Raw genomic sequence first — 12,523 nt, forward strand, 5'->3', positions numbered from 1 at the left:
CGTTCTATTTATAGAGGCCCCTGTGGCATTGATTAGGACCCGTTTCAGGGAAATCTTCTCCAAGTCTCTTATTCTATCCTGATCTTTTTGTTGCTGCTTTTATTTTTGCAATGATAGCTTTGTTTTTAAACCAGAGCATCTGCTCTGAGTTACTTGGGAATGAAGACATGTAGTAACACTGTGTCTCAGCCATTTAGCCTTGAGTTTTAGCTAGACACAATTGCCATAATTCTGAATGCTGATAATATTGACAATATATGTGAATAACTGCTTATCAATGAGGAATATCGGGGGATTCTTTATGGATTAAGTTAAAGCAACATTTTAAAAAATGACTTTATACTCCATAGGGTCACGAGGAATTGCTTTAATATAGTTCTGGCTTCTCTCCTGCTTTCTCTGCTCATATTATTCTGCAGAAGAGTCTTTGCGACAGTGACCCGAGTGTAAATATTTCTAAACTGGATCCCCGCCACCCGTGGCTACGTCATTTTTCATTCTTTTCTTTTCTGTATCTTTTGTGTCAGGGTCATTGGGATGTTTCAGTATCACATTAGATCTTGTTGATGCAAAACACGAAAGCTTGTATTTTTATCTTTGTAATAAAGAACGTAAAAGAGTCCCCCCCTTAACTACAGGAGATTGGTTCCAAGACCTCCAGTGGACACTTGAAACCATGGGTAGTAGCAAATCCTATATATGCTATGTTTTTTTCCCATTCACACATGCCTATGATAATGTTTAATAAGTTAGTCACAGTAAGAGATTAACAAGAGTAAGTAATGATAAAGTATCTCATTGTGTCATACTCATGCTTCTTGTGATGATGTGAGATGATAAAACATCTATGTGATGCGATGAGAACAGGTGAAGGACACAGGTGTCCTGAGTGTTAGGCAACTGACCTTTGCGATACATAAGCAGGAGCATCAGCTTCCAGGACGCTATTGAGCACAGGCAACCAAAATCACAGATAATGGGGGAGAATTCTGTCTGTGGATATTGTACAAAAAATAGAAAATAGAAACACAAAACTATAAATACTATTAATGTCATCTTGAATCTCATGAGTCAGGGATACCTACTCCTAGTGAGGCATCCTCCGTGGTTTTAAATATGCATATAAATTTTTATTTACAAAAACAGGATCTCCCATGAAACTCATTTTTTTTTTTTGTATTTTTTGCTTTTTGTTCAGCCTTTAATGCTGGATCTTTTTTCCATTTCCACATATATGCACTGACATCATCATGTGTAACGGCCAGGGAGTCTATCCACGTTTGGATGGTCAGGATGTTTCCTCACCTCGATGGCCATGCTTGAGGTTCAGTTTTCAAGGTGGTAAATGGAACACACCTGCCAGCCACCCTTTGTTAGCTCACCGAGCTACAAATCAAAGGAAACTGATGCCCTGAAATGCTCAGAAGAGCACATGGTTTATAAAATTCCCAGTGGAGGATACAAAAAACACCAGACCAAAGAAGAAATGAAAGCAGAAGGCATGATCTGAATTCTGCTTCATGAGGCGAGAACAGTGCTTTATTCCTCTAAAGAACTACATTTCTGGAAGTTTCAATCTCTGAATACAATTGACCCTCGAACAACATGGGTTTGGGCCACTTACATGTGGATTGTTTTTCAGTAAATGCAGTGCAGCACTATAAATGTATTTTCTCTTTCTTAATCATGTTTTCTTTTCTCTGGCTTACTGTATTGTAAGAATACAATTTATAATACATAGAGCATACAAAATGTGTGTGTGGGGGGCGGGGGAACTCCATCCAAGGACCCAAGGATCACACCCTGAGCCAAAGTCAGATGCTCAACCACTGAGCCATGCAGGTGTCACCAAAATTTATGTCAGTGGACTGTTTATTTTATTGGCAACGTATCTGGTCACGGGTAGGCCATTAGTAGTTAAGTTTGGGGGACTCAAGAGTTTACACAGATTTTAACCTGCAGAGTGGGTCATCGGCAGCCCTGACTCCCACGTTGTTCAAGGGTCAACTGAACTTTCCTCTTGTGCAAGTTGATGAAATCTGACATCTCGGAAATTGATTTCTATTAGTAATCCACAGTGGAAACATATCACCGAGTAATAGCATTTATGATGCATAAATATTTAACATGAATCGCATCATTTTATGAAGCAAGTTCCGTATAAGCCACAAATAGTTTGCATTCCATTGTACCTACAGGTCATAATTGGGGATGGTAGCATTCATTTTATTCTCAGATTTGTTTGTTTTTTATTCTTTGTTTTTGCAAATGACCTAAACCTAGTCTTATCAGGAGATTTCTCACAAATAATTAGGACTGATGTGCTTTCTTTTTTTTTTTAAAGATTTTATTTATTTATTCATGAGACACACACAGAGAGAGAGAGAGAGAGGCAGAGACACAGGCAGAGGGAGAGGAAGGCTCCATGCAGGGAGCTGGACATGGGACTTGATCCCGGGTCTCCAGGATCACGCCCTGGGCCGAAGGCAGGCGCTAAACCTCTGGGCCACCCAGGGATCCCCAGGACTGATATGCTTTCTATAAGTTTTGTGATAAATAAATATTAGAGCGGAGAACATCCCTTTGCTAATTGAACACGTGATTATATGCAAACACATGTGAAATCAGAGGAGACGCAATGGTCCGTAAGGGAAGGAAGTGACCTCCTTTCTCCACAAGCATTTCAGACTGAGACTAAATTGCGCTCTGAGTGAGCACCTGCAGGAAACCTTGCCTGCAGCCTCAGCATCTCCTCCCACCCCTCTGGACTCCTGCCCACCCTCGGCTGCGGATTGGCCCCAAGGCTAAGACAGCTGCAAGAGAAAGAACGCTCATCTTCATGAAAATAGGCTTTGAAGCCCTTCTGCAGATAAACACTCTTCATTTGTTAACGACTTAATCCTTTAATTAAAGCTCACTTTGTTAGGTGGCTTGGCTTTCAAAAGCAGCCCAGGCCGATATTTGCATGAGTCCTTTAAAGATCGTCAGACCAGGGGAGATGGTTAAAAATATATTGTCCCAGGCTTATGGTAAACTGATGCAATCTATCCCTACGCGGGATGGGAAAAGATTACAGAAGACTTTGTGTTGAATTAGGTTTCCTGAAATATAACTCTTCCTTTTGCATCCATCTCAATTTGATACGTGTGGTCGTGTAATTCAGTCTTGGATAACTCACCAACAGTAAAGTTCTTTCCTTTCCTTTTTGGTTGAAATTGTAGACTAGTGAGAATGGGTCAATGGACTTTAGTAAGCGTAGACAGTCTAACACCTTAATTGAATGGGATCAGTAAAATATTGTTCCACTGGAAATGGGGTTCTGGTGTATCTCTGGTTCAGAAAGGCAGTTAATTGAAAGCGCAGTCTGGATGGATAGTGTGTGAAAATCTCATTCATGCTGCATTTACAGTGTCTGTGGGTCTTTTCAGCTTAAGGGATAGAAGCAATAATATCGATATTTTAATGTGCTACCGGTATTGCACCAACTAGGAGTGGCATTTATCGGATAGCTGGAGAGAGGGAGACGTTATAAAATGCCAAAGTGATTTTCAACATAGAAGAGAACTCACATTTGATGGCCTGGTTCTTTTTCGGGGGGCAGAGGTGGGCAATCCCCAGAGATGAGCAATCACATATAAGCTAGGGTGCAATCAGGCATGAACCTAAACAGAAAAATAAAAACTAGGAGAGTTAATAAAACCCTTCAAGAAAGTGAGCAAATAAAACGTGAAAATATCAGTATCTCTAAGTCTGATGTGGCCCCAGTGAGGAGACTGAAAACAATCACATTCACCGCATGTAAAAATGAGTATTTTTAAATCCTCTATAAAAGTATCTGTAGAGGGGCACCTGGGCGGCTCAGAGGTTGAGCATCTGCCTTTGGCTCAGGTCAGGATCCTGGTGTCCTGAGATAGAGCCCGACATCGGGCTCCCGGCATGGAGCCTGCTTCTCCCTCTGCCTGTGTCTCTGCCTCTCTCTGTGTGTCTCTTATGAATAAATAAATAAAATATTTTTTTTAAAAAAGTATGTGTAGAGAAATGGGACCACTACAGAAAAGTATCACATTTTAAATTAAAAATAAGGATTTAAAAACGAGTTGCACAATGGACAGCCTTTCCCAATAAAACTCAAAGACACCAGCAAAAAAATAAAAAAATAAAAAAAAATAAAAACGAGTTGCTGGCCACAATGGACTAAGAGACCTGCTTGAGCATCCTTCATGAGACATGGAAGAAATTGAAGGAAGGCTTTCAAGTGAAGTGGCCAGCAGGAAACAAAGAGCAGTGACCTTTGAGAGATACAAGACAAATTAGCTGACACCCAGCATTGCCCCAGCTCCCTAACTGCCTTGAGAGTCCTGAGGTAGGGGGAGAGAAGCCAGGTAGAAACCAGAAAACGCTCCGAATCTCAGGAGACCAAAGTAGGTAGGGTTCTTAGGACAGAGTATCATAGAAGAGAGCTCTTTGCCCAGACAGAAGAATGGAGAGCTGCAGAGAGTCCTCCCACACTCCCAGTTGAGTAAATACCAGGGCATTTAGATGAAGAGACCACTACTCGGGCTGCTCAAAGCCCGGGAACTAACCACCTGAAAAATACAGTAGGATCTCCACAAAACAACCTGAGGCCGGTAATGTGGGAAACAAAGGCAGAAGAAAGATGCCTAAATCTCCTTACTACCTACAGCCCAGTGGCCAGTCCTTGAAACAGGCAGAGGGACCTTCCTCTAAGAACTCAGCTGCCTTGATGTTAATACTTTGCTAAAGGGAAAAGGCCATCTTAGCCTGACCTTTATGATCCTGGGAGTCTACATTAACATCTAAAAATTCCTTTGGAAACTTTCTTTATCTCTGTCCCCCAAGATAACAGTTGGCAATCATCCTCCATGCATATGACCTTCCTCTATATACATCTGAAGGGTGTCATGGCTCAGGTTTAATTAGACGGTAATAATGACCTTTTCCCAACAATAGCTAGCCCTTTGAAGGTCCTGGAAACCTTGCTTCCAAAATTCCTTGAGACTCATGCTAAATCAAATCCCCTCCCAACTTGAAAGCATATAATGGGCCACCCTTCATGACCCCCATGCAGCTCTCTGCCCGTGAATCCTGTCCCCATGCTTTAATAAGATCAGATTTTTACACCAAAATCATCTCAAGAATTCTTTCTTGGCCATCGGCTTCGAACCCCCACATCTTTCCTACATCAGCCAGGAAACAAACCAGCAGAGGTGAGAGGGAATGTTTCCTAGAGATTGCCCAGGACCAGGAACAGCTGCTGTTCCAACCAACCACCCTAGGAAACTTCATGAAGCATGGTGGTAGCAGATGAGCTGCCCAGAGGATTTTGCATCAGTAGGAGAGGGTTTGTCTGGGCCTGACAACCACTGTGGTCCAGACTAACAAATCCTAATTAGCAAGATGTGAAAGAAACAAACTGTGTGGTGTGTGTGTGTGTGATATGTATATGTGTCCCAGAACAAAGGCCAAAGATATCCATGGGAATATAAAAATACCCAGCACCCAACAAGGTCAACTTCACAATGTTTGACATCCAATCCAAAAGATTGCCCAAGACATAATCAGGGTACAAAAATCAATCATTTTTCTGTATACTGGCTATTGGAATTAAATACCATTTACCAAGAAACGCTTTTTACTGTACCATCAAAAATACAGAATGCATGGGCCAAACCTGACTGAAGAGTGTAGAGCCCTGTACATGGTCAACCCAAACCATTCCTGAGAAACTTAGAATAGTAAGAGTCAGAAGAATCAGTATTGTTAAGATGTCAATTATCTTCTCATTGATCTATACATTCAAAAACATCCCACCTAAATTTCCAGTAGGCTCATTGGGTAGAAAATGCCAAGTTGAACTTGACAAGTTGAATGGAAAATTTTAAACACTGAGACTGGTCAAAACAACTTTCAAAAACACGAATGAAGTCGGAGAACATGTATTACCTGATTTTAAGTCTTATTTTAAAGCTATCATGATCAAGAGAGCATGCTATCATTGATGATGTAGGAAAGTCATTAGGGTTCAAAGCTGACAGCCAAGAAAGGATTCTTGAGACATTTTTAGTGCAAAAAAGGTGATTTTATTAAAGCTCAGGGCAGGACCTTGTATCACATTGAAGAGTTAACTCAAAATGAACCATAAGCTTGAATATAAATTGTGATTGAAAATCTAAATGTATCAAATTTCTAATGGACACAAATGCAACCTAGGGTCAGCCAGTGATTTCTTAGACAAGACACCAAAATTGCAATCTGTAAAATATCATAAGTAGAGCTTTGAAATTTGAAAGTACCTGCTCTTCAAAAGATGCCGTTAAGACATTGAGAAGACAAGCAACAGAAAGAAATCGTATAGCCAATAAAGAACTTGCAACTGGAATACACAGAGAACTCTCAAAACAGATTAATAGAAAACAAACAATCTAATTTTTTTTAAAATAATGGGAAGAGATTTGGACAGACACTTCACTAAGTAAGATGCATGCATGGCAAATAATCACATGAAAACAGGCTCAGCGTGTCAGTGATTTGCTGAATACGATTAAAACTAAAATACTAGTAGTTGTGGATGGGACTATTAAATAGTGTAACCAATTTGGAAAACAGTTCGACAGTTGTTATAAAGTTAAATGTACACGTACCATGCGACAATGATTCTATGACACTGACTTTTACTTGTAATATTTATTCCCAGAGAAACCAAAGCATGTGTGTCTACCAAGGCGTGCAAGCAAATGCTCATAGATTCTTCGTCGCTGTTGCTGACTGGAAACAACCAAATATCCATCCAGGGAAATAGATGAAGTATGGTATATGATGGATTGCTGCTCAGAAACGGGAAGCAAAGCACTATTGATACATGTAAAAATATGGATAAAAATATTTGTGTTAAGTGAAAAAGTCAGACCAAACACAAAAACCCAGAGTAAATACCTTAGGGTCCCATTTATGTACGTTTGTAGGAAATGTAGACAAATCTCTGTGCCAGGAAGATTACTGTTTGCCTGGGCAGGGGGTGGTGATAGGGACCAGGAAGGGTTGGAGGTGGGGTTAGAGGCGCCAATGTAAATTTCTGAGGGTGATGGCAATGTTTGTAATCTTGACTATAGTGATGATTACACACACACACACACACACACACATCTTTCAACACTAACCAATTAGCAGACTTTAAATATGTGCCCTATGTCAATTTCATCTGAATAAAACCTATTATTTTTAAAGGGCGGGGGAGGGGATATTAAATAACTATAGGGTAAAGCATTCATATGTGCTAAACGCAGGCTACCGGATTTTGGACCTTGAAATATTTCATAATTTAAAAATGCAAAAGTGAAATACACGAAGTGAATAATAGGTTAAAAAAAGAAACACTGGAAACGGGTATGTGACAAAATTATCATCTAAATAGCATATCGAAATACTGTTGGGAGAAAATACTAAGATATCAAGAATTTAATCTGTAGAGAAAATGGACAATATTGTTCAACAAATTGACAATCATTGAGTTCTTGAGGGGGAAAAGAAATCCGGCCTTGCTAATAATAAGTATATTCAATGTTAACATGTTGCTCTATTTCTTGTATTAATTTTAGATTGCATTGTCCCTGCCTGGCTTGAATATTGTGCAACTCTTCCTACCACATTCATGACTTTGTAAAGGTAGCGTAGATTTGTGGAAAGCAGTCTGTTAATCTGAATGAAAAGCCAGGAAATGATTTATGCACTCTGATCTGGCAATTCAATTACCGAGAAAGTACACTAAATATCTCCTCGAAAATACTGAACAATCTGTAGTTCAAATGTGTTTTGAGATAATTTCTTATTATGTCAAAATGTTGCAAATAATCTAATTCCTGCAAGCTTTTATAACAACATGAAGCCTAGCAATATAAATGAGGAGGAGGTATATTGTAACAGCATGGGGAATGTCTTAGGATGATAACATCATGAGTGGAAACAAAGTACAGAAAAGGAGACAGGGCTGGAGGTGTGGGGTTGCGGAAAGACAAGGAGACATCGTCAGGTTGCATAAGTTAAGAGCCTAAAGAGAAGTATCCGTAAGATGAATAGTGAGTAAAATACATTTATTTTAAAATTTTCTATCATGGGACAACATTACTGTTATAACTAAAATAACAGAGACATACAATCAAATATCTTTGTAACGATTGGGCGGGGAAATAAATGAATTATAACCTAAATTTTCGGAATTGCCTTGCAGAGGCAAACTGATGTTTTTTTTTGTTTGTTTTTGTTTTTTGTTTTTTTGGCAAACTGATGTTAAAGGAGAATACAGAATTTTGAGGGAGTGACGCCAAATGAGAGGGATCAGTATTTTTGAGAAAGGACAACTGGAGTGCATTTCATGATGACTTCCAGGCAAGAGCTTAAGACGTGATGGCAATGCTAGAAGGAAGAAAACGTCCAGGTGTGGAAAATTAAGGCCATGGCTGATTGGGTGTAAGGACAAATCCATCAGGTGGCTGCGAATTTCCATCTTACACTTAAAGGAAAAGAAAATGCAGACAGAGACATTACTTTACATCTTGATATTTTGAGGCTCTGGGTTCCCCAACGTTGAACTGTGTGGGTCATGAAAGCACAGGCTGAGGAGTTGATAGGGTAGATGGTGTCCATGGGTATTTGTGTGTGTGTGTGTGTGTGCGTGTGTGCAGGATTGAAGGTGGTTGTGAATTAACAGGTGGTGAGGAAAGAACCAGGGAGGTTCTCAATGTGCCTTAAAAATGGTGTCCACAGTTGTTCATATGTGGGAAACAAAAGCAAACCCCTTCTCTTGTCCCCACGTTGGTCCTTCCTGTCATCCTTTGGGCAGGCAGTCCTCACAGAGGCCATAAGGACTCAAATGTTTGAGGGACTCCCCCTCAGTTGTCTGAAGCCAACAAAGCCAACAGATGAATTTGGAACAGGCTCCTAGAAGAATAAAGAACGGAATCTGTCCTTTGGACCAAGCCAATCCCTTCCCTGCTCCCTGGTGACAGCATCTGGTACTCCACCAGAATTTTCACTTGTGCTACAGATGTCTGGGTTATGATGCAAACAAATCTCAAATCTATTGTCTCTTTCTTATGTACACTCATGTCTCTCAACGTCCCTCTCAGCTGTAGGCTTGCAGCATGCCCATAAAACGTTCAAACAGCAGCCCATTTGGTGAGCCGGCCACTGACAGCTCACATCCCCTCGGATGCTCCCTGAAAAAATAAACCTTTCCATCCGCCCTACGTATCCCAGAGTGGCACCTGCTTCAAAGCTCCTCGTGCTTTGCTACCTGCTCACCCTCCACTCCCCCACCGGCCATGGTCATCTTCTGCTTGTGCTCACAGGATGAAATTCATCTGTACCAGGAATGATGGATGCTCCTCATCCCAACCATCCCCAAATAATTATATCTGCCCAGGCATTTTTAGTTGGCTGACGTTCACATACGGGCATGTAATGTTGGGCATTTTGAGCTTCCTCTTGGATCCTGTGAGTCAGTATAACCATTATTTAAGTGTGTGGTGTTCCAGGAAGGTGGAAGAGCATTGGTGGCATGCGACTGAGGAAAACGTCCTTCCTATCAAGGTTCCCCTGAAGCATCTGAAGGCTGGTGACATTTTTCTTAAATAGCAGATAATAAAGTGTTGAGGTGAGGGGGCAGTCATATAGCGATCCCTATCATCTCAAGTATTCCTTAAAATGGTCATATCTCAACTGCTGATGGAACACCTCAATAGCAGCCAAGCTCAATATTCCAGGAAAACCTAAATTTTGCCTTCCAAAGATTCAGAATGGCTCCACTGGTTTTAAATCTAGCAGAGGAGACATAACTGAGGCAGATTCATATGCTAACTTCCCTATTCAAGTCTCCATGTGAAATATTCTCTTCCATTGTAGAGTCTGTGGGATTTGAATATTTCAGATCCACTGTCCCCCACTTTTTTTTTCACCATGATGTTTAAATCTAGTGAGTAATTTCTTTCTCAAATTCAAGTACTGTTTCTTTTAACATGGCTCCATAATTCCTTTGGGTATCATGGATCATGGACCCTTTTATTTAATTTATTTATTTTTAAAATTTTATTTATTTATTTTTTCATGGACCCTTTTATCTTGTTAACAAGCCTGTGTTGTTAGAATCTCCTGAGCAAATTGCCATATTGACAAAAATGTGTTCTGTATGTAGATGGCATCAGGTTAGAAGAAAGAGTTTACTGTAATAAATGCATGGTGATACATATAAATATTTTCTCATTATATACATCAAAAGACTGTTCTGTATATTTACACTTAAAAAAAGGATAGAGAAAAACCTAACCGTGTTCAAGTTATATTACTAGCAAGATTAAACGCAAGCAAAGAATGAAAATCCACAAGGTATACTATAAGTCTACCAATATGTCACCCTTCTTTATATGTCATTAGAATATTTCACAAGCACCTAATCATTTCCATGTACTTTTGGTTAGAAAACTTATAATCAGCATATGCATTGCTTATTCACATTAAAGCTGCTTCCTTACTCATGAGTAAAATAAATAAGTTGATGAAATATCATTTTTATCCTAGATCCTATGTTACATAATTAATTTAGAGATATAAGCAAATTGACATAATTAGGATATTGAGCTGAATTAGTATTTGTGTGATGCAAATAATAATAGCTATTCTGAAATGTTAATTTTTATATATACAGAGGATTAAGCCAGCCAGCCATTGGACTAAGAAGAGAATGTCAGCTGTGAATTTGGATAGTAGGCATTTGATTTTTTTTTTAAGATTTTATTTATGTATTTGAGAGAGAATCTCAAGCAGACTCGCCACTGCATGCAGAGCCTGACATGGGGCTGGATGCAGGGCTCCATCTCATGACCCTGAGATTACAACCTGAGCTGAAGTCAAGAGTTGGTTGCTTAACCAGTTGAACCACCCAGATAGATGCTAATGTATATTTTTTTAAAAATCAACTAGTCATGCAACTGCCCTCAGAGATAAAGGTTCAGTGGTAACCAACATGGCTCAGAGCATGATGAATATGGTAGGAGGAAACTTACCTGATGGCTCATTGGTTCACATTCACTCATCAGCACCAATCGCTGGGTTTAACATTCCACATTGAGACAATAGACATCAAATTTCAGTGTCGCAAAATACCCCTGGTAAGTTTCTATAAAATGTACTTTCCACTGGATCAGTAACACCATGGTTAACAATCGTCCTTAGGAACAGTGGCAAGTCTCATGGATTACAGATGATATTTGTGAAGATTACTTATGTGGGGAGGAGAGAAGAAGGAGAAGGAAGAGGAGGAGAAAAAGGAGAGAAGAAGGGAGGGGAGGAGGAAGAGAAGGGGGGAGAAGGAAAAAAACAGAGAGGGGAAGATAAATTTTAACATTTCATCAAACAGAGTATAATTAAATTTGGGACCAATTGCCTCTTAAAAATAATATTTAACATTACAGTAATAAAGATGCTGAATGGTTGCTAATGATTTGATTTCTAACAGCAAAAAGGAAGATGAATTACATATGTTCCAGTACAAAAGGGACTATACCGCATGCCCCTCCAAATCCCAATTTACCAAGTAGAATCTGAAATAGAAACAAGGCGAGAATCTGCAAAAAGCGGTTTGCTAAAAATGTGACGCCATATATATTTCAATAAGCCATAGACTTCACCATAAATGCTTTTAAGCATTTCTTGAAGATAGTCTTCATTTTGTTTGAATAATATTGTAATAATTGATAGCATTGAGGGGACATGAGGTTCTTCATGTAGTCAACTCAATGATTTAACTGAAAGGCCCTCGCTCCTTGCGCTGATTAAGTGTTAATAATTGTGTTTCTTTTTCCCTAGCTTTTTTGTCTCCTTTCTTATTCCCAAGGAGATAAATCTTGCGTAATGGAAAGGCAGTTAAAATTTGTTGAAAAGACTCCGCCAGGTGAGTCGGTGAGGAACACGCTTCTAGGAAATGTAACAAAGTGGGAGGCGAGGAAAAAAAGGGCATTTTCATTTTATATTATCCTCAAGTGAGGTTGACAATCCTTAGGGAATTTGGCCGTGAGTCACTCACTGAGTCTATTGTGTTCGATTCTGAAGCAGTTTGTTGATTCTTAGATGACTAACACTTACTCAAAATGCATGAAAAATGGCCACTTATCTCTGAAAGATGTCTCCATTTTTTGTGTGTGAAATGTGATACTTTCCCTTGAAAATCAAGTCCATGGAACATACGAATTAAGTTAGTTCTGAAATATGAAGTTAGACCCTAGAAACCAATAACCAGGCTATTGACTGCCCCAGTACCTTGGCTTATAGAGGTTTAATAAATGCCTTCCAGGGCCTACTTAATAACACTTTATTGAGTTTTAGGGGAAAAAAAAGATAGGCATCGTTTTTCACTCTGCATTAAACTGACGAACATAGAAATAATAAAACATACAATATGATAATGCCACCACATTTAACTGATCTTGCATGAAAAGGTCATCTTTTGAGCGCT

General features: G+C 39.5%; 1 protein-coding gene across 6 annotated transcripts in view; it reads right to left on the reverse strand.

Moving 5' to 3' along the window:
- The window catches only part of LOC112652290 (uncharacterized), a 64,206-nt gene that overhangs the window by 23,133 nt on the left and 28,550 nt on the right, over window positions 1–12,523 (reverse strand). For 2 of the 6 annotated variants that reach the window (XR_007409403.1, XR_007409402.1), the window contains exons 2-3: window positions 3,570–3,662; window positions 906–993 (exon numbers count right to left, since the gene is read on the reverse strand). The exons of 3 other annotated variants lie outside the window; for them this stretch is intronic. The gene's annotated coding sequence lies outside the window, so the exon portion shown is untranslated. Of the gene's footprint in view, window positions 1–905; window positions 994–3,569; window positions 3,663–11,075; window positions 11,292–12,523 lie in introns of all 6 variants that reach the window. One more of the 6 variants, XR_007409405.1, reaches the window with a different exon arrangement.

The sequence above is a fragment of the Canis lupus genome, chromosome X (genome assembly GCF_003254725.2).
Source record: "Canis lupus dingo isolate Sandy chromosome X, ASM325472v2, whole genome shotgun sequence".
Classification (NCBI taxonomy): domain Eukaryota; kingdom Metazoa; phylum Chordata; class Mammalia; order Carnivora; family Canidae; genus Canis; species Canis lupus.